A 22,525-nucleotide genomic window follows, 5' to 3' on the forward strand; every position below is an offset into this window, starting at 1 on the left:
TCCTCAACTTTGTATCCAACTGGATCATCTTCCATTCTTAGCTGCTTTGGATATGGTGTCACATTGACATGAAAAGTACCATTTCCATCTCTATTTCTGCAGCTGGCCACATGGAAGGTTTTCTTTCGCAAGGCAAAGGAGTTGGATCATCATGACATCCAGAGCACCATCAAAGGTAATGCCAATTTCCAGGGAATTGGGGAGCTCAAAACTGTCTCCTTGGAATCCCAGAATGGGCCTGAGCGACAAAGGTCATCGTTTGTCCAAAGAGCCCCAGTTTTGCTCTGACTTCTCTGTGGCAGGCCTCCCTAGTGGGCATGTCCCAAACTCCCAACCCCTCTCACAGGGGTAAAAACGGTTCTTGCAGGCAAAGACCTTGCAGCAAAACTGTGAGGTCTCGAAGCCATGCTTGCCTTCCGCTTTGCGAACCCCAAGGCAAAAAGTGACCCATTAGACCCTCCTCCATTTGTTCAACATGTATAAGTCCCTCCTTACCTAAATCAATTAACATCAGAATATTACTTCTTCTCTTCTCTTCTCTTCTCTTCTCTTCTCTTCTCTTCTCTTCTCTTCTCTTCTCTTCAGATGGCCTTGTCTTCGAGGACTTCCATGAAAAGGAGGATCTTTGTCTGATCGCCCATTTGCTTCCTTTTCTTTTTAATGCTCCTAAAGCTAGGAGAATAGCTGCCTGAAAGTATTATATGTTTTTAAGAATCATACATATCATACATATTACATAATTGATTTTAACAATGACTTTGAAATGGTTCTGTATTGTATTTTGTATTTCCTTCACCCCTCCCCCCTTTTTTGATCTGTTATGATTTAATTTTTTGTTTGTTTTATCTTAATAAATACTGTTTATTGTTCTTATTCTTATTTGAATTCTTATTCTTACTATTAGTGAAACTGCTATATATCTTGAATTTCTGCCCAGACATTTACAAAGCAACATAACAGCTGGGGGAAGCACCGTGCCTTGTAGAGGTGCACTAGGCAGAAATTCATCTGGGGCATCTCTAGGAAGTTGATTGGGAAAGCTGCAATTCTGGAATGTCTGCCTAGACACATCCCTCCCCAGCCCAATGTCCAGCTGAGAGATCAAGGCAAAGTGTGGCTGCATGGAGCCTCTTTTCGAAAGCCACCATACGCTCCCAGACTGTACAAAGTCTTGACAGCTTCTATGGTGCGGAATTTAACATGGCCACCTTCGCTTGGAATTTCCGTGCTTTTTAGAGTAGAACTGGAAATGGAAAGCATCTCAACTCTCATCTGAAAGAAGAGGTTTTTGGATGACTGGAGAACATTGAAGCCCTATTGAGTTGCTGTATCTAAAACTTTTCTGATCAGATCAGCTTAAAGTTAAAAGACGAGGCCACCTGAAAAGATGACACTACTTCCAAATGACAGTCAGGAGAGCGCTGACGACTATTGCAGAGAACGAAGAAGGACCTAGTTTGGGGCCTTCTTATGTGGACCAGCTCAGTCTTTCTCCTATTCCAGTTGGACTACTGCAAACATTATTACTGTCCCCAAAGGGAAGAACTTTCACAGCTCTTCCTTTTTAATGAAACTCTTACCTTCAGCATCATTGATCTCAACTAGAAATTAAAATGTCTTACTCCCTGAAGCGTATCACACCATCCATAGATGGCAGAAGTAAGATTAAAGCAGCAATCCTAAACATAGCTGCTTGGAAGTAAATCCCTTTGAAATCAATAGGGCTTACGTTGAGTAAGCATACTTCAGTTCAGGGCTGTAAGATCCGAAACATTCCAATTCACAGACTAGCCCAGTGGAGCAGAACTTCTCAATGATTCTATTGACAGGCTTTTGATCTTGCTTGATTTTGGGCTGCGTTGTGTGGAAGCCGATCGAATCGTTTGGAAGTCTTGTATATTATTGCATAAGTCTATATACACTGATGTTATGAAGAGGTTTGTAGAGAAGAGGTTGCAGAGGAGCTCTGTAGTGACAGCAGTGCTGCTGGATGATAGTCTTGACATAGCTTCTTTTATTGTACACACCATTTTCTTGGTGGGATTAATCTGCACCTAACTGGGTGAGTCATGATAGCTGCTGTTTTACCAGTGGGCAGCCAGGATCACAGTGTGACTTGCTCGAGACCACCCGTGAGTTTATGGCTGAGCACAGATGTCAGCCGGGGTCCAGATCAAGACTGCTGCCACACCCCACCCCCGCCCCATTACATTTATACCCCACTCTTCCTCCCTGAGGGTAGAGTTCTCCATGTTATTCTTGCAACAGCCTTCTGAGGTAGGCTAGGCGGAGAATAGTGACTGGCCCACAGCCACCCAGTGTGTTTCATGGCTGAAAGAGAATCTGGACCCAGGAGAGGTGGCTCAGTCATGCATTATGAGAGGCTGTCTCCACAGGAGCACCAATGGCCATAGGGCTGGATCTGGGGCTTGCTCCTGCTCTCAGTTTACAATCCTGCTGGAGGCTCAGCACTTGATTAGACAAGAGGACATCTGGAACTTGGTGATGCTAGAACGCCCTCTTTATTTCATGCTGAGACATTGAACAGCTGGCAACAGACCTTTATGACCAATTCAGGTTTTCTGTTAGGCGACAACTCCAGAACAGCATTCCTTCCGTGACTGGCACTAGCTTCTCCCTTGTGCTTCTTTTTAGATTGTGAGCTCTTTGGGGGACAGGGGGCCACTTTCTTCTCCTTTTTGTATGTAAACCACTTTGAGAACAGTTGCGTTGAAACATGAGATATAAATAAGATAAGTAGTTGTTTACTTCTGTATCCCATTTCTCAACATCCTTCCTTCACAGAGGGGGGAAGCGCCAGTTGGACTTCCAAGGAGACCCTGACCTGGATGAAGCCGGCTCAGTTTTGAACAATATCATGGCTTGAGTTGCCCTCCGAACAACTTGAGTTGCCCCCCGTAACATCACGAGCTTGTGACGATCTCTAAACTGCACAGGCGTGCATCTCAGTTGCTTCAAGACACTCAGTTGCTTCAAGACACCATCCCTCCCCCCTTGCTGCCACCCCTCAGCCACCATTAGAGTCTTTGTTTTGGTTTTTTAATGGAGCTTTGGTGGGGTGGGCCCCCAAAGGAAATTTTGGGGAGCCTCGCATGGGGGTGGGGGCTCGTGGCTGGGCGGTCCGGATGCCCAAATTACCTTGGTGTGACCCTAGAAGGATCTGCTCTGCTGCTAACACCAGACATGGATCTCCTGACCAATGACCCGTTTAACCACTGCCACCAAGTAGACTTGTGTGTTCTAGACTGAATCTACCGCAATGGCCTTCCAACCTTCTGTTGCAAAAGCAAACTTCTTTCAAGGTAGTAAAGCCTATAGGCGTGAGGTGGAGTCCACAGAAGCTATAATTTTCCTTTCGCTATCACAAGAAATCTGACTTTGTAATTAGTTCACTTCAAGTTTGTTTCACACGTTCAGTACAAAACAACAACAACAGCAACTAAAAGAGCAAAAGGAACAGACAAAATGTGGTCAAAAACGCATCCAAGATAGATAGATCTCTGTCTTAGCATGTGGTTATGAAATGTCTTGGTTTGATGTCCAGTAACAACATAGCTATGCATCTTATTGATCTTATTAGCAAGGCGGCAAAAGGAAGCTACCCACACCAGTTACAGAGTAGAGTGCAGAGTTGAGTTGTTGCCATTATGTGAAGAACACGCATGGAGATTGTTGTACAATCTAAACGAAAAAGATGTATTGGTGACGTACATTTAGAGAGGAAAAACCTAGTCCTATCTATCAGCTACATAATGAATAGGAAGGGAGAGAGAGATGTTTCCATCTACTCTCTAAGAGGAAAGGAAGAGGACTGACTCTTGACTGGAAATACCTGAGGAGTCGAGGCAGGGGCCATCGAGTAGAGGCAAGCAGGGACAGGTAAGGAGACCCTCACTAACTACCTCTACTCCCAATACCCCAAGTGGTCATTAGGAGAGCAGGTGCAAAAGCTCGATGTACTGGAACTCCATCTCCAACTCTAATAGTAGTAGCTTCTTTACAGTAAGTGCAATTTCTGACATAATTCCAAAGAAGCATGGGAGTCTCTTGTGCAGAGTTGAATCTCTCTCTCTCTCTCTCTCTCTCTCTCTCTCTCCCTCTCTCCATCAAAGTTTCATGGTCAGCATCAAAACTTCCATATGATCTAGAAAGCTGGGCTTTGGAACATGTTCATGACCATCTAACTAGCCTGGGACGAGTTTACCCTTTAGCAGAGGCCTGTACAGAGCAAGCCAGGCTGCACATGGGACATCTCAAGCTGTTTGATGTGGCTTGTCATGCACAGAAATCACACTTGATGTGGAAGAGGGGAGTGGACTTCAATGTTCTAATCAAAGAGCTGCATCTGAGTTGGCACAATACAAGTGCCAGTTGCTATTCTCTTAGAATGAGCCAGCCCTGTTGGTATCCCAGGTATATTTTGGTGTACTTAAGCTTTGTCCATATATGGCAAAGCTTTTCTGCAAGCAAACCAGACTGTGAAAAGTCAGAACAGATATTGGTGGTCACCAGGGAGCTGTTGCTGAAAATGGCCTCCAAGGATCTGATCTCCATCTTGTTGCTAATACTTAGAAGCATTGTGTACAACATGACAATTGAACTGGGATTCTCCATGTCTCCTTCGAATGGGCTTGTGGAGATTTACAATGTGGTTGCTGCATTGTAATTTCACCGAGTACACATGCGCAAACCCAGTGAAGGTCATTCACTTCAAGGAGGCTGTTGTTGGGCTTTGTGATTATTTAGCAAAGCACCAAGGAAGCTACCAGGCATTGGAGAAGATCCTTTATCTTCTGCTTCTGGTGGAGAAGGAATGCCCCTTCTGGTTGTGGTACAGATTCTTTGGGTTCACGGTCTGGCTCTTGCATCGTGAGACATCTTGCCTCTTTCACCTGGATCTCTGGCACAAGTTCTGGCACATCATCCCTAGTTGGCCCTTGTCTCTCATCAAAAGACACCACATTGCAGATCCTGACCTCTCCATTTGTAGGATCAAGGGTTCTCTATCCCTTTTGGCAATGCAAATATCTAACCAACACTCCCAGTTCACAGTTGCGATTGAGTTTGGTTCTCCTGGCCTTTGGGACGTATGCATAAGCTTTCTATCCAAACATTTTGACATGCTTTAGAGAGGGTTTGTGCCCAAGCCATCGTTCAGACGGTGTCTTGTCTATTGCTTTGGCTGGCAATCTGAGTGGCAAGGACTTAAGAACACATGGGAAGCTGCCATCTCCTGAGTCAGACCATAGGTCCATCTAGCTCAGTATTGTCTGCACAGACTGGCAGCGGCTTCTCCAAGGTTGGGAGAAGGTTGGGGTCCACCCTGCTTGCATATGAATGGGAGGCCAGCACTGTAAGAGATTCCCCTTCGGGGATGGAACTGCTCTGGGAAGAGCAGAAGGTTCCAAGTCCCCTCCCTGGCTTCTCCAAGATAGGACTGAGAGAGATTCCTGCCTGCAACCTTGGAGAAGTCGCTGCCAGTCTGTGTAGACAATACTGAGCTAGATGGACCAATGGTCTGACTCAGGAGATGGCAGCTTCCTATGTTTCTATGACATCAAAATGTATTAGCTCCAAAGGACACTGTGACTCTGTGCAGAAAAGCTGGGTCTCACCCCTTGATTAAGTAAGCAACACTGACCCCTTGTGGCAGCTTCTCTGCATGACTCCACTTTAAAGTCCTTCCTAAAGCCATTTCTCCCAAGCTCATTTATCACATGCATTTGCCTATGTGCTAGTCTTTTCAGCCATATGGTCGAACAGTTCTTGTGTTTGCATGAGGCTGCAAGCCTGGCCTGTTCAGTTACACAGTCCAGTTGAAAAAGCACATCTTTATGCATATAGGCTATATATATTATGCATCAGGAAATCATCCTTCTTAGCTGATGTAGCAAACTTTGTCCTGCAAAGTCACTTTGCAACTTTGATTGACTCCATCTCCCACAGAGGTTAAGTTACTCTCCATATCAGGGACTAAGAGGGCATCTTGGATCAAAATCTTTTCCATTTCCCCATCCAGTTGCTTACTAGACAGTTCAGCAGTTCCTCTCCTGGATGAATAACTATTGTTCCCATCAGCAAACCAAACAGCAACTTTGTCATTTTTGTCTACATCTATCAACAGTTGAGGGGAATTCAGGATGTCTGGCGTAGCGCCAGAATCAATAACAAAACTATTCCTCTCATTCCTGGTTGCTACATTGAAAGACTTCTCTCTCTCTCTCTCTCTCTCTCTCTCTCTCTCTCTCTCTCTCTCTCTCTCTCTCCTCTCTCTCTCTCTCTCCCCCTCCCTCTTTACCGTTCTTTCAATCCAACCTGCTGTTTGCTTCTCTGTCTGTGAGAAACGGGTATCCTCCTTTCTATTGTGTAGACAGACTGTCAGTCATCTCTGGAGCTATGCTGATCAGGTTTTCCTCCTCTAGGTTTCTTTCTGCAGTTGCCGCCTTTAGGATCTGGGCAATGAGCGTTCAAGCCTGGAGCATGTGCCTTTCCTGAGAGAAGTCCACCATCAAGTGTGTCATGTTGTCACTCACGTTGGGGTTCAAAGGCAGGCCGGAAGCTGGTGCTGTTGTGACTCTGAAGAGCAGACATCAGGAAACAGACTTCCCCAAGTCTTCAAACGTCATCAGGCAATGGCTGTGCTGTTAAGCATAATATCAGTTGTCAGCTCTACAGCCCTATGAAAGCAATGTAGCTGCAGCGTATAGCAGCGAGAAATGTTGGTATCCAAGCAGTTGTGGAAAGCTAAACAACACTTGAGATTGACCCTCATGTTTGCCCACTTGCCCTTTTTAGGACAGGGAACTCCCTCTACTTGTAAACCTCATGAGCTGGTGAGGACACAGCCGTTAAGAGTTCAGAAATTTTTTGCTCTCCACCTGAAAGAGACATCCCACTTCTCAGAGAAGTTTAAGGTCACCCCTTCAAACCTGCACATACACTTCACTCAAGCCATTTCCAGACTTCTCTTCCTTGGGTGTGCACCCAAACGGACCAACTCCAGCATCCATGAACTCATTCTTCTACCTGAATATTGGCCCCTCCAGCTATGACTGATGCATGGCCTCCAAGCAGGTTTTGAAGTATGACTCCAGAGGCAGCATGGAGAAGACAAGTGGCTGCCTCTCTGTGGTTGACTGCTGCACTATTACGTCAGTAGCCTCCTCCCTCCTTCACTTCCACAGGGTCTCCTCCTCTCCAAGCATGGGAAGGAGAGCCCTGCTGTTCCCTAAACAAGAGGGTCCAAAGGGAAGCCAGGCAGCTGCTCAGAGCTTCCTTCCACTTGGGGCATCAGCTCTTGGCTTTGAGACTCAGAGGGAGGGAGGGAGGGAGGGAGGGAGAATCCTGCTGCTGCCTCTTCCGCCACCCTCCGCTGAATAATGCCAAAGTCAGCGATGAAGAGGCAGAGTGGAGAAGGCTAAGCAGCCACCGACCTGCTCCACGCTGCCTCCTGGCAGGCAAGTGACAGCATCGCCACACTCTGGAAAGAGCAGAGAGCAGTGGCCAGAGGGCAGAGCCAGCAAAGTGATGTGTGTCCCCTCAGGTGAGAATCAGTGTCAGGATTGCGCTGAAGGAAGGAGTCCCCGTGCCGGGCTGAAACAAGAGCACATCCCAGCAACCAAGGTGGCTCTCGGGATGAATGGCAGTGGGCGGAGGTGGAGGGGTCTGCTCTGAGGGGCCTGTGGTGGTGGTTTTGCTTTCAACATGGTGGGGAAGAGAGTCCTCTGATTTCTCAGATCAACAGACATATGAACAGGAAGGGTGAGGTTTGGAAGAACTTCGACTACTACTACTAATATTGATATACCGTTTTTCGACACAAGTTTCCAAAGCAGTTTAAGTGGAGTAAGAATAAAGGAATAAAGATGGCTCCCTGCCCCCAAAGGCTCACAATCTACAGAGGAACCTAAGATTGACACCAGCAACCACCACTGGAGGGTTACTGGGCAGGGGGTGAGTAGGGCCAACTGCTCCCCCGTGCGGCCTCTGTTCAATAAAGAGAATCAGCCCTTTGAAAAGGTGCCTCTTTGCCCGCTTGGCAGGGGATGCCTCCAAGTCCTGAAGCAACCACTAGAGGCAAGAGGACCAATGGCCATTGCTGAGGCTCATGACACATCCTCTTTTATGACACCTCCGGGGCTCAGCTGCTCTTTGTGGGTGAGTTAGGCGAGGAGGGAGGAGGCGAGGTGGAGAGGAGTTGGAGAGATAGCGAGAAAAGAGTGTATTAGAGAGTCTGTTTCTGTTTCTGTTTCTGTTTATCCATCTATTTATTCATCTATTTGTTTCTTTATCCATTTATTTATTAATCGATTTATCCATTTATTTATCCGTTCAGTGTTAAAGTTAGTGTTAGTGTTTGTTATTTTGTTGCTTGTTGTTTGTTGTTTGTTTGGGGTGGTTTTGGGAGGGATCTAGGGGGGGAGGGAGGGACAGTCAGCTTTTAGGAAGAGGAGGGATAGTTAGTCAGGGGGGAATAGTTAGACAGGGAGGGAAATGGGGGAGAAGATGAGAAAATACGTCTTCGCACGGTTAGTAGGATTCCATAACAGCTTTGCCTTGCTCCCTCTGTTCCGGGCCAGGTCTGACTAGAGACCCCCGCCTGCCTGCCTGCCCACCTGCCCGATTAGGAAGGGCACCAGCTCTGAAGATGCCTACTGTGACGTGCTTCACGGAGGTCCCGATTGTAGAGGGGAATAATTGAATCAACCCCTCCTTTAGCAGAGCAACCCGATTAAATGAGCTCAGAGTAGAGGAGGAGGCTGGGTCGCAACCAGGAGGAGGGGGCTGGAGCGCCTAGGAGTGTGCAGTCCGGCACCAGCAGCACCACCTCTAAGTTCAGCTGCCTGGTGTCCCTGGCAGTGCCTTCGGAGCCTGTAATTCTGCCTCCGTGTTCCACCCTTCCGCTCCTTCATGGGCCTTTTCTGCACCTTTCCCAGCTCTAACATAATCTGGCTGAACTGGGCTGACCAGAACTTCACCCCATATGTCAAAGGTCTCTGCCCCAAAGCGTTGGACCAGCTGTCTCGACCCAATTCCTCAGCCAGAAGGAGGATGGTGCACCATCTGGAAGCCTATTGGGCTACCTGTATTGCTGCCCCTCCTTCTGTTCTGCACTCCTTCCCTGCCCCATTGGCCCCTCTCTCCTGCCAATGTCTGCTTAAGGGTTGCATTCTCACCTTCTCCCTGCTCTCTTCTAGGTTGCGAAGAGTCTGCAGATGCTGCAGAAAGTTCTTTAAGACCTCCCCCACCAGTGACTCCGAAAAGGGCAAGCCCCCCAGAGGGAGGTTCTGGCCACGAAGCAAGCGGGTTGAGCCGACTCCAGCGCCACCGCCAACTCCCTCAGGAGGCACCCCAGCCATCTCCGGAGTCACCATCGGTGAGGAGGTGCCCCAGGCTCCTGGGGAATGGTTGGGACTGGGGCTGACCCTTTGGGGAAGGTGAGTCAGCTGGTGCTTGGGAGCCCGGGAGCCAGCCTGAATTCCAACAAAGGGAATTCCCGTTGGTTAATTCCTCATGGGAATTCAAGTCCTGAATCCCCCCTCCCTTCCCATTCTTCTTCCCTTCCAGGTCTGACAACTGTCACGGAGGAAATGGACAGAGCTGAGGTAGGGAACCTTTGAGTAGAGGGCCTTCCTCCACAGAGCTCAAGACAACTCTGTGAGAGGCATTTCTTCCATCCGGGATCTGGGAGCACCCACTCTCTGCTCTGATCCTTTTCCCAGTTCTGCACTCTCCCTGAGAAGCAGTAGCTGCAGGATATTCCATGGAGCAGGTGGTGTCCCCAGAAAGGAGTTGAGAGCAGCCCACCAAGTCAGGGTGCCCGCTCCATTTGCAGGAAGGCACGGAGAGTCCTTCCATCACTAACAGTTCAGTGCTTCTAATTTTCAGGTCATCTTCAGCTGGACCCAGTTCCTGTCCACTGTAATAGAAGACGTCAAAAAAGTCAGTTTGCAGGGTGGTCAACTCCTGACCTATGATAAGAATGAGGCTGCGGAAGCCGTACTTGTGAGTGAGATGTGGCAGAGAATGGAAGGGAATGCCCAAGTGAGGGCTCAGTCCAAAGTGTGTGTTTGGGGGTGGAGCTATCCCAAGGAAGTCCGTGGGTAGTGACCAACTCTCTTCTGCTCTTTGATCTCTGCCAGGAAATTATGGAGGATGTCAAAAAGCATCCGGACCCTGGGTTCCTGCTGAGGTTAAGCCTGGACACCGTCACGGAACTCACGTATGCTTATAGCCCACGGGGATTAAATAGGAGGGGGTTGTGTCAGGAAAGGGCTGTGGCAAACCAGGCCAGATCTGTAACTGGATCTCCCCTTGCCCAAAAGATGGCCATTGAAGTGAAGGTTTTTCTTTTAGAAACAAATCTTCTTAAGTACTATGGCCTTTTGCGAACCAGGGCCTCCCCAGACGGGGATTGGTCATTTTTGGAAAAGAGAAGGGAAACCATCACAGACCTGTCGTCGTTTTTGACGCTTGCTGGTTTGCCATGTTCCTCTTCTCTAGAGGAGCTTCCATTGGCTGGATCACCAGCCCTCCTCACACTACGAAATCTCATCTTTCTCCCTCCAGCAAAATGAAGCCGCCTATGCCCTTCAATCTCAAGGCAGCAGTCCTCAACGTGGCGGTGTCCGGGCTGAACCAAGTGGACCCAGGGACCCAGGTAAATTCTTCTTGGGCTTTTTCCTCTTGCGAAGAAAAGGTGATACCACTGTCAGTACCAGTGATTTTTCAATGTTGTATTCTCAAGACCGGTTGTGTCTCCTACTCATGACTGATCTTCTCTTTCCCCCTCGAAGGAGACAATGGCATCCTTTAAGAATATGCTCAGGGGGTTGCTGGACGAGGCCCCCTCTGTCTACAGCACCATTGGCATCTTGAAGGTAAGCGCAATGAAAGCCCTATTGGGACATTAGGTAGCAGATGCGTGCAGGTGTCTGAACGCTGACATGATTTTGTCTGCATGACTGTAGTTGCATTTCTTTTCAAAGTGAACCTGGGCACGGGCCCCTCACAGGCCTGGTACAGAGAGGGAGTGTCAAGCAGTGCCTGTATTCAACAGCATGTATGAATTGCAGTCCCTGTGTCCAGATCTGCCCCTGTGCACTCTCCACTCGTGGTCTGAGTGTGCAATATAAGGTGTGAATGGGGCTTCTGTCTTCATCCTCTCCGACATCCGAACGTGGCCTGACAGAAAGAGGCAGCAGACACCATCCTCTTAGTTTATTGAAGATACATCTAGGTCACTTCCTTATTAGAAGCCAACTGGCTGAGAAGACAGAAAAAATCATCACTCCCATAAGCAACTTTCAGGAATATTGAAGATCTTGTCAACTTTATTGGGGGGGGGATGTTTATATGGAATTAGATCCTCCTTAGACTCCTTTGGGACACAAGCAAGGGATGTTCCTGTAGTGGAACAAATTCCTACTGCGCTTAGCTCTCAGTAGCATGGCAAGGGATGATTTAGGCCAGTGCAATGACTCTGAGCTGCTGTTTCAACCCACAGGAGCTCCACAGGTATATTGAATCAGAGGAGCCCCTTCTGCAGGCTTTGGGCCGAGAAGCCTACGTCTACGTCCTGCAGCATGTGGCCAGACTGCCCAATGTGGAAGTAAGTACCCTGCTGTGGACATGGCTTGGCTCTGCTTCAGCATCCTCTGGGACCCCTTGTCAGCTTCCAGGTTCAGAAGAAGACCTCCCATTGGTCTCTGGTCACACGGGGGCTGCCTGGCAGCACACTTGCTGGAGAGGGGCTGTTTCCACTGGGGCTCACAGAGGAACAGGAGGAACAGGACAGAGCTGTCACCCACCCCCACCCCATGTCTCTTCGGGCTGCCCAGTGCCCAGAAGAGCCACACTCCATCTTTGGGAATCCTCAACTTTGTTCCCAACTGGGTCATCTTCAATTCTTCACTGCTTTGGATATGGTGTCACATTGACATGAAAGAAATATGTCCGTCTTTATTTCTACAGCTGACCACACACAAGGCTCTCTTGCGCATAGAAGATGACTTGACACATCGTTTGATTAAAAGCACCATCAAAGGTAATGCCAATTTCCAGGGAAGTGGGGAGGGCAGAACTGTCTCCTTGGAATCCCAGAATGGGCCTGGGTGACAAAGGTCATCATTCGTCCAGTGAGCACCAGTTTTGCTCTGACCTCTCTGTGGCAGGCCTCCCGAGTGGGCATGTCTCAAATTCCCAACCCCTCTTACATGGCCAAACATGGTTCTTCTTGGGAAAGTCCTTGCAGCGAAACTGCGAGGTCTGGAAGCCATGCTTGTCTTCCGCTTTGGCAAGCCCAGTGCAAAAAGTGACCCATTAGAACCTCCTCATTTATTCAACATGGACCTGTCCCTCCTTAACTTTTCTCTTAGCAAATTGAAAGAAGAAACCCCAATCTTTTCTCTTCTCTTCCCTTCAGATGATCTTGTCCTGGAGGACTTCAATGAGGAGGAGGAGTCTGGTAATTGTATGAGTATCAGAATGGAGTGGGTGGGAGTGGTTGAATAGCCATTTGAACCAGAGACTCAATCTTTTGTCTTTTTGTTTGGTTTTCTAGACTGAGAGAGAACAACTACTACAACAATAATAGAACTTGGTTACCCAGTGGCAGTAGACTCAGGACAGACTGCTTTGCACAATGCATCTTTATGTTGCGGGATTCCCTTCGAGATGTCGGGAGTGCCACCGGCTTCGCTTAAGAATTACGCCAATTAATGGAAGAGAAGTCTGTTGATAGACAGGTGAGCTCTTGGGACCCCGGTGAAGGATTGCAGGTATCCCTCTGAGGGCTGGATGCTGAGGAAAAACAGAAGAAAGAACAGGGAAAGGCGGAGAGGACTTGCCCCAGCTTGTGCCCCATTTTATCCTCTGATGCAAATCTCTGGAGTAGTGTTGCTTGTCAGAGTGAAAGTGGCTCTCATATGGAAACCCTGACACCTTCCGTGCACACGTAAGAACAGGATCACTGGTTGGTGTTCCCATATGGAATTGTACACAAACATTGAATGCAGGTCTAAACCACCCAGGATCCACCAAGCCAAGTGTCGTCATATACGTTGGCCCACCCGGCCTCAATGAACCTCCTGTCTTGGCTGCTGTCTTTGACTCAGCAGATCCCCATTTCTGTCATCCTGATTCCATCCCTTCGGTCTTGTGTTCCAGACAGCAATCGTGTGTAGGATCTGTAAAGCATTTGCTCAAATTGCAAACACAGTGGTCTCACCCTGAAGACACACCCTTCAGGTTACTCCTGAAATGGGAAACATGTTCTTTGGCTCTAATTTCATTTTCTGACATTAGAAACTGGATAGATCCAATTTGGACGTATTTATTCTTTATAATTTATTCTATTTCTATACCGCCCTTCCAAAAACGGCTCAGGGCGGTTTAAACAGAGACATAATAAATCAATAAGATGGATCCCTGTCCCCAAAGGGCTGACAATCTAAAAAGAAACATAAGACAGACACCAGCAACTGTCACTGGAGATACTGTGCTGGAGGTGGATAGGGCCAGTTACTCTCCCCCGCTAAATAAAGAGAATCACCAAGTTAAAGGTACCTCTTTGCCAAGTTAGCAGGAGTAGCTATATTACTTCTTATGTGAAAAAGGTATATGATACAGAAACCCAATATTGATGCAAAGCAAAGAATTCATTCGATGGCAAAATCATTTTTATTATGAACATTTTGCCTTTCCATTATCAAAATGATGTGGTTGCTAAGAGTTGACACTGACTTGACAGTACTCCATCCATCAATCACATGCGTGCCACAAAGAAGCAGTTCTTTTCTGCCCGCATTGCTTCTGCAAGCTCACGTTCAGCAGAGTTGTCTCGAGTTGTGAAAGGGTTAGTACATGACCCTCCTCCCTTGAATGAGTATTTGGATCCATCAGTTACCCACTTTGACATTTTAAACGAGATGTTTGCAGATGAAAACTCTCTTCATCCAACGGAACTAGACTCTACAGGGCCTACTGTGGCGGTGTCCGGCACCTCCTCTTGCACAGTGAAATTGGATCATTTTCCATTTGTGAGAGCGGAGGATGTGGACAAGCTGCTTGGGAGACTTCACTTGACTACTTGTTTTCTTGATCCTTGCCCAGCATGGCTTATACCATCTAGCAAGGAGGTGATTGGAGAAGGTCTTGGAAGCATCATTAATGCTTCTCTGAGGAAGGGCAGGATGCCTCCTTGCCTCAGGAAGGCCATGATTAGACCACTGTTGAAGAAACCTGCATTGGATCCCATTCTAGGCCTGTCTCCAACCTCACATGGTAGGGCAAGGGGACTGAGAGGGTAGTGCCATCTCAGCTCCAGGAGTCTTGGAAGAAGGAGATGATCTGGGCCCATTTCAAAATGGCTTCCGGGTGGGCTATGGGGTTGAGAAGGACTTGGTTGGCCTGTTGGGTGATCTCCAATTGGGCATTGACAGGGGGAGTGTGAGCCTGTGGATCCTTGTGGATCTCTCAGCCGATCCTTCTGATATCAGTGAATCATGGCACCTCCTGGAGCACCTGAAGGGGTAGGGAGAGGGGTAGGGAGTGAGAGGCACCGCTTTGCAGTGGCTCCACTCCTACTTCTCATGTAGGTCCCAGATGCTGTTGCTTGGAGATTGTTGCTCTTCCAAAGGAGAGCTATTGTATGGGGTTGCACAGGGCTCCATTCTATCTCCAATGCTTTTTAATATCTACATGGATCGGTGCGGGGAAATCGTCAGGGATTTGGTGCAGGGTGTTACCCATATGCTGACACCCAGACCTCTTTCTCCATGTCAACTGCCTTAGGAAATGGCCTAACTTCCCGAAAGACTTACTTGGAGTCTGTGATGAGCCGGATGAGGGAGAACAAACTGAGGCTGAATCCAAGGAAGACAAAGGTACTCATGGTGGGAAGTTGGGACATAGGAAGTGGCTTAGATCTGCCTGTTTTGGATGGAGTTACACTCTCCCAGAAAGAACCCATATGTAGTCTGGGAGTACTTCTGGACCCAAGCCTTTTTCTGGTCTCTCAGGTTGAGGCACTGGCCAGGAGGGCTTTCTATCAGCTTAGGCTGATACACCAGCTACGTCCATTCCTGGAGATAGACCACCTGGAAACAGTGGCGCATATGCTAGTAACATCCTGCACTAGTGCCATGCACTGTACATTGGGCAGTTTTTGTCTGTAGTATGCCGAATGTATGTAGAATACAGCAGCCAGGCTGGTCTCTGGGGCTTAGGCCCAAGATATTAGAGGAAATGCTACCTTCTTCATGAACCCTGCTGCTGCCTATTCAGATCATCTGGGGAGGCTTGGTTGCAGTTGCCACTGGTTCAGCTGGTGCTGACCCAAAACCGAGCCTTTTCTAGGGTTCCCCAGAACTTTGGAATGTGCATCCTAACTAAATCAAGTGTTTCTATTTTCTTTCTATTCTCAGCATTTTTCACCAACTACGAATGAAAAGATTCCTCAGCCAATACACACACTAGACTGTGCTGCCAATAGAGTGTGGCCCGTGAAGCTCGTCACTCCCATCCTGATATCTCTACTGCCTAAAGTCCACAAAAAAGTCTCAGTCAGCAGCTCTGATTCCAAAAAAGCTAACTTGAGTATCTACAAACCTTAAGTCTGCACAGTGACTTCCGGGCCAAGACAGGGATCATTACCATCCCAACATAGACTCGAGAGACCGCTCCACTCCCAACAAGGGAGACCCCAGAGAAGTCACACCAAGATCACCCTCCGATCCTGAAGGTGACATCGACAAAGCACATATGGAGGATGATACCATCAACACTAGCTGATCTTCTCAGGACCGGCCGCCTCTGGACTGAAAAGAGTCTCCTGCACGATACCAATGGTCTAGAAGAGACCCTACGTGATACCAATGCTCTCCGGGCCACAGGGAATCCCCTCACCATCTGTACTCTCCAAAAGACTGTCCCATAGGATTCGGCATATTGCTACTGAGAACCTCAACACTGAGACTACTCTCCATCTGATCATGCCTGATCGTTCCACTAACTTCTTCGACGGCAAATCTGGCATTGGAGATAGAGGACGCTATCTTCACCCTTGCTCTTGAGCCCCACATCAAAACCAATATCCAGGGAGATTGGACCATCCAGACGCTCGGTCCCGATCACATTCTCCTCAGCACTGCCGGTCTTGGTCTCAGTCAAGAGATAAAAGAACTCAACCACCTAAGCAGCCGGACCTTGACCCTCTACCACCAAATTCCTGAACTGAAGAATCCGCCTCAGAGGAAGATGCTGAAACAGCTCTGGGCATCGCATGGGGTTCCACACCTCCAGATCCAATTGAAGATCCCAGGCCTCTGTCTCCCTCGGAGTACCTGAAGCTCTTTCAGCACCTGGAGCCAAGAAAGGGAGGGCCAAACTGAATAGCATGCCCTACCATTTTTGAAAAATGCTGGAACCCAACTTGCCCTCATAGATACAAAAAAGGATATTCCCAAGGAGGTGTTGATTCTCTTGGAAGGGTCAATCATGTGGAGCTTTGACTACAAGAGGATGGATGGCAGAAGAATGTTGGTGAGAGCTGTGTAGTTATTGGGACCATTTTCAGCATTTTTAAAGTGCCAAAATGTCTTCAGAATCCGGTTACAGAATTCAGCTTCTTGAGTCTCAGCTTTCTGTCCCTCTTTGAAACAAAAAGCCAATTTCTAGCCCCTGTCATTTTAGAAAGGTACGCAAATGGTTCTTAAGAGGATGTTGATACTGTTGAAGGACCCCTGGGCCTTGAATGCTGAAGGACCCTGCTAACGGGGCAAAGAGGCACCTTTTCAACATGGTGATTCTCTTCATTTAGCAGGGGGAGAGTAACTGGCCCTATCCACCCCCAGCACAGCACCTACAGTGACTCTTAGGTTTCTTGTTAGATTTTCAGCCCTCTGGGGACAGGGATCCATCTTATTTATATATGATTTCTCTATCTAAACTGCTTTGGAAACATTTGTTGAATGTGGTATAGACATATTTGTTGTTGTTGTTGATGATGATTTCCAGTGTTCAGAGGCCACAACTTCATGGCTGTGTACCCTTCCCTTTCCATTCCTATAGTCAACAGAAGCACAATTGTTTTGTTCAAAGTGAGAGAAATAATGGGAAGGGGTTTAATTTGCATTAGTTATCTCATTGCAGAACTCAACCTTGCTTGTTGCAGAATTTAGGCTGTCGGTGCACACACAGAATTTAGGCTGACAGCACACACAGTGCTGTCTGCATGCAGTTCTTCCACATAGCAGCATCATAAGAAGTTGTGCTCCAGTTCATGGCAAGGCTTTTTAAAAAACTGCATTGCGTTAACCCTCCTCCCTTTTATGTTACATAGGTCCCTGTTTTCCAAATCCACACTCTGTTGGACCGAGTTCATACAACTCAGGGTACGTGTACCGCGTGAAGCCCTCCAGTATATCGAAGCCAACCATGCAAGATACCTATGAAGGCATGGGACTGGAAGACCTCACTACCCAATGTACAGGCCAATGGGATCTGGCCCATTGATGAAAGGGAAGACGTCATTCAAATCTACTGACCTGTCTATAAGACACAACAACCTCGAACAGGGATGTCCAACTCAGGGTCCGTGGGCTGGATCTATCCTGTGGCGCTCCACTGTCCAGCAGCCGAGCAGGTCCAGCTGATTCCTGCCGTGAGTGCCGCCACATTCCCTGTCTTCCCTCTCGCCAGCACCGCTGCAGCGACCGCTGAGCAGGGGCCAGGAAGTCCATCACCACCATGGCCGAGAAGCGGCCCTTATCCAGCCCTTCTTTCCCCCATCAGGAAGTCATGGCCAGAAGAGGTTTTCCCTTTTGAGATGCTTTCTTCATTTTGCCCAACAGACCCAATAAAGGATGTATTTTGTTTTCAGTTTCATACAAAAATTGGTGTCTTTCACGTTTTCACGCCAAGCAAGGACAATAAATGATTTTCATGTTTTATTTTTGTTTCATGTGTACTGTTTATTGTAAACCTCCCAGAGACATACGTTTCGGGTGGTACATAAATACGTTCAATAAAATCAATCAATCGATAATGTATCTCGGATCCTGGAATCTTATTTTCTCTCTCTCGGAGTAGTTCTTCAAACTGGCCATCATGCAAGCACATCGCTTGGAGCATGTGCAGGCAAGGCGTCAGCCCGGGCACTGCTGCCTCCGCTCCTTCCATAAAGATCAACTTTCTACACATTTAACGGGTGGGGAACGGGCCGTGCCCTTCCTTCCAGCCACCCGGATTGATTGGGAAAGGAAGGATTGAGACTCATCAGCACAGGAATTGCGGAAGAGTCAGATCAGGGGTCATAGAGTAGAAGCAGGTAGAATAGTTGAGGGAGACCCCCACTCACGACCTCTACTCCCAATGCCCCTAGCGGTCCCCAGATATAGGATCCATGGATAACTGGGTTTGAATTCAACCTGAGGACAACTTCAGCCATGCCCTTTTAATTCCACAATGCTCCCATGATATCTGTAAAGAAGATCCAAAGAAGGGAGGTCTACCGTCGACCACTGTTTTGTTCTGCATCATCTAGCACAGAAATATGCTCAGTCCTTGCATGTTGCCTTTGTCGATCTTAGGTTCGCCTTTGACTCAATCCCACGGGACAGGCTCTGGGATAAACTGAGAGTTTCCTCCATTGACCGGCGACTCTTAGCCCTAATTAGAGCTTTACACGTATCACCAATCTTGAGGATTAGGTGCAACCCGCAAGGAGGATTAACCAGAGCTATTCAAATTGGAAAGGGGGTCCATCAAGGATGTGTGCTGGTGCCCCTGCTGTTTAACTTTTATATTAATGATATGGTGACCCATCTAGATAGCTGTGATTTCCATCCTCCCAAGCTAGCTGGAAGAAGTATCTCGGTGCTGCTGTATGCAGATGACGCGGCCATTCTGGCTAGAACCCCAGTTGGGCTTAGGAGGGCCTTTGGGGCATTGGCTGTCTATTGTAAAGAGTGAACGGCTGAGTATTAATTACCAGAAAACAAAGATGCTCTCCTTTGCTAGGAGACCCAAGAGACGGGTTTGGAAAATCGACGGACAAAGGATAGAGCAGGTCCAAAACTTTGTATATTTGGGGGTAGCTGTTCACTCATCGGGTACAAGACGGGCTCATGCTTTGCACGTGGCCCAGGCTGCCCAAAACAGCGCCCGAGCTATTTTGCGGTTCTACAGATCCAGGGGTGGGCATCTTATCTCCGCGGCCTTAAAACTTTTTCAGGCGAAATCATTGGCACAGTTACTGTATGGTGCCCAGCTGGGTCCTTACTCAGATCTGTCCCCCTTAGAAGTGGTGCAGTCTAAGTTCCTGAGAGCATTATTTCAGACCCCCAAATGTACCCCCAATGCGAGGCTTAAATTGGAGGCGGGCCTCGTCAGAGTTGAGGCCAGATGTTGGCAAATGGCGCTGTTTTACTGGCTGAGAGTCCTTTCCTCTGAGATAGGGCTGAGCCGCTTAGTATTAGCGGACTCTTATCAGTCGATCTGGAAGCGCTCACTGAACCAAAAGATGACTTCTTTGGGCCTTGATCAGTCTGCCCTGCTTACGCAAAGTTTGGAGACAGCTAGGAAGCTCATCAAACAGAGGTTATTGAGAGACAAACAGATATGGCAAGGGTACCTGACTTTCAGTGCCAGGAATCAGTGAGGTATTGTTTGGCCCCAGCCCCCTATCTCACTGTCTTGGAGGTGCCCCCTCTTAGAAGAGTTTTCACCCTGGCAAGATGCAATGCCCAGCCTTCAGCCCTCTTAGAGGAACGATATAGAGGGATCCCCTACGGGGAGAGGCTCTGCCCATGCGGTGAGGGTCAAGTTGAAACAGTTACCCATGTGTTGTTGGAATGTCTGCTCTATAGAGACCTGCGCCGGGATCTCATACACCCTTTGACAGTCAAATGCCCAGGTCTCGATTTACCTCAGATGACTGCTAGGCTGCTGGAAGGAAGCAATTCCTGTGCCACTAGACGGGTAGCCAAATTTTGCAGTGCAGCCCTTCGCTTTTGGAAGAGCTTAAAAATGGGCAAATAAACGACAGACTTAACGCCAGAGCAATTTGTAGCCACACCTTGGCTAGTTGCAGGTGGGCATGTGGGGCCAGGTATCACCAGCTCAAAAGCAGCTAATTTAATGATAATATTTTATAGAGCGCCTGAATTGTATATCCCCTCCCAGTTTTGGGAGTTGAGCTGAGCTTTGAGTTGTAATAGTCCTATAAGCAGGAATATGCTGCCCCTTTTATCTTAAATTATTTTAGTAGTATTTTAGTAGTATTTCCAGTGACTTTGTGCTGAGGAGGACTTTTTGGATTTTATTGGTGCTATTGATCCCATAGAATGCTGATTATCTCCTCTTTTATATTTGTCTTGACTTCACGCTGGTCTCCGACTGAAACAAAGTGTCAGATTGTGTCCTTTTTAGCGTATATGTATTTTAGCTACTCTGTTTGTGCTTTATAGCATATTTTAAACATTTTGTATTTTTTAGATTCCTCCCATCTCAGCCTTATCTGCTATATCAATCTCAATCTCCGTAATACTGTAACATGCCCCTCCCCTTTTATATAGCATTTATTGTATAGTATTACTGTTTTATAACCTGTGCTGGTCTATGACCGTAATAAAGATTGATTGATTGATTGATTGATTGATTGATATCTGTAAAGAAGATCCAAAGAAGGCCCAGGGAATGAATGAAGGGGTTTCCTTTCATATCACCATCTCTGGGAGGGCTATAAAGGGTTCTGCTTTACAGGCAAGCCCTGTTCTCCATGGATCCTCCTCCTTCATGGCCAGGAGGCACGTTGGAGCTGGCCCTTTCTGGTCCTCTTCATGCCACCTCACTTAGCGACTTGGACAACTACGGAGCAAGAGCGGGTGGAGGGGGAGAAAAATGACACAGCTCTGAATGAAGGTGGAAAATGGGGGTGGGGGGGAGAGAACTCCCCAGGTGCTGGTAGACTTTCCTCAATGTTGTTATTGGTATATTTTCACAAAATAGATTTGGTGTTGCCTATGTGCTAACAACCAAAAAACCAGCCCACGGAGTTCTAGCAGAGCTTTTTACTTTTTAATAACATCATAGATAGATAGATAGATAGATAGATAGATAGATAGATAGATATTTTATTTACGACCCATGGTCGGCTTACAAAACCACTAAAAAATGGTAGAATAAAGAAATCCTGCAAAAGGTTAACAGATGCTAGAAAATAATAAAATATCAGTCACATACAGTACCAATCAAAGACTTAACTAGCAATTGCTAACAAGAAATAGAAATAGAAACTAACAATTCAGGAAGAACATACGCATGAAATAAAAAACTGATGTAAAAACATAGTATTAGAGCAAAACTTCACCACCTTATATGTAATAGATGGAGAATGATCTGTCAAAAGATAAGAGACACAAAAATCTCCTGAGCATCCTGGAAAGGGTGCCAGACAAGGAGATATCAGGGAGGGTCTTAACTCTCTGTAAAACAGAAAAGGGAGCAATACATGTTGGATGGTTTCAATCTCCCTCTAACCACAAGGGCAGATTCTATCTTCCCTAGGTATACTCTTTATTCTCTCCGCCTGCACAGCCGACGGGAGCAGGTCATATCTTGCTCTAAAGGAAGCTCTCAGATAGCACGGGTTCTCTAGACCGAATGGAGAATTGCACAGAAAAAGCAAGAGTGTGTTGGTGTGTTGAAGAATCTGTGGCTTTGGAGATTACAAACTTGGTCCAGGGGTGACCAGCTCCTGCCACATTCATCCTGAACTCTAACTTAAGCGAGGTGTGGTGAAGCATTGGCTGCTAGATGCCATCCACCAAAGCGAGAAGCACAGAGACTTGCATAGACCAGCATGCCTACCAGGGGGAGGAGAAAGGTGTGTGGGTCTGCTGGCCCTCCCCTCCGCTCTGTTGGAAATTCTCTGTGGTGAGAGAATTCCTTTCTCATTATAGCAGAGTGCACAGAGGCACAACACAGGGGATTAGTTAAGCATGCGTGTTGGCTGGGAGTAAAGTAACTTGGAGCCAATTCATAGTTTCAAATCAATATAAAAGGCATTTTTTAAGGAACTCCATTCTAGATAGGAAAGTGAGGATTTAGGATCTCTAATCTATCTCTCGAGCTTGATGCAGATCGATTCTGCATCCTTTCTGCACATTTGGTTCAGGGAGAGAGGCTTGCCATGTTGCAAGGTAGGAGGCCAGGTAGGAAGAGAGAGAGAGAGGAAGGAAGTTTGAATCCCCTAAGAGTAGCAATCTACATTTCAAAGGGATAGCATCAGAGCAGTGGAGAAGGGATGACAAACGTCTTGACCCTCTAGCCCTCTGACTCACTAGTCTGTCCTCCACTGTCTGAGGCAAGGAGACAGATCAAGGAGAGGGACAGTACACACTTCTTTGCTTGTAACAACAGTTTCTAACTGAAGTTGAGGATTCCAGTATAAAAGGCTCTCTTCTAATGTGTTCCTTGGGATTCTCGCTACTGAGTTCTGCAT

General features: G+C 47.4%; 1 protein-coding gene across 1 annotated transcript in view; it reads left to right on the top strand.

Moving 5' to 3' along the window:
* The window catches only part of LOC128343712 (uncharacterized), a 34,924-nt gene that overhangs the window by 5,464 nt on the left and 6,935 nt on the right, over positions 1-22,525 (top strand). The window lies entirely within an intron of this gene.

This window comes from Hemicordylus capensis, chromosome 2 (genome assembly GCF_027244095.1).
Source record: "Hemicordylus capensis ecotype Gifberg chromosome 2, rHemCap1.1.pri, whole genome shotgun sequence".
In the NCBI taxonomy this organism is placed as follows: domain Eukaryota; kingdom Metazoa; phylum Chordata; class Lepidosauria; order Squamata; family Cordylidae; genus Hemicordylus; species Hemicordylus capensis.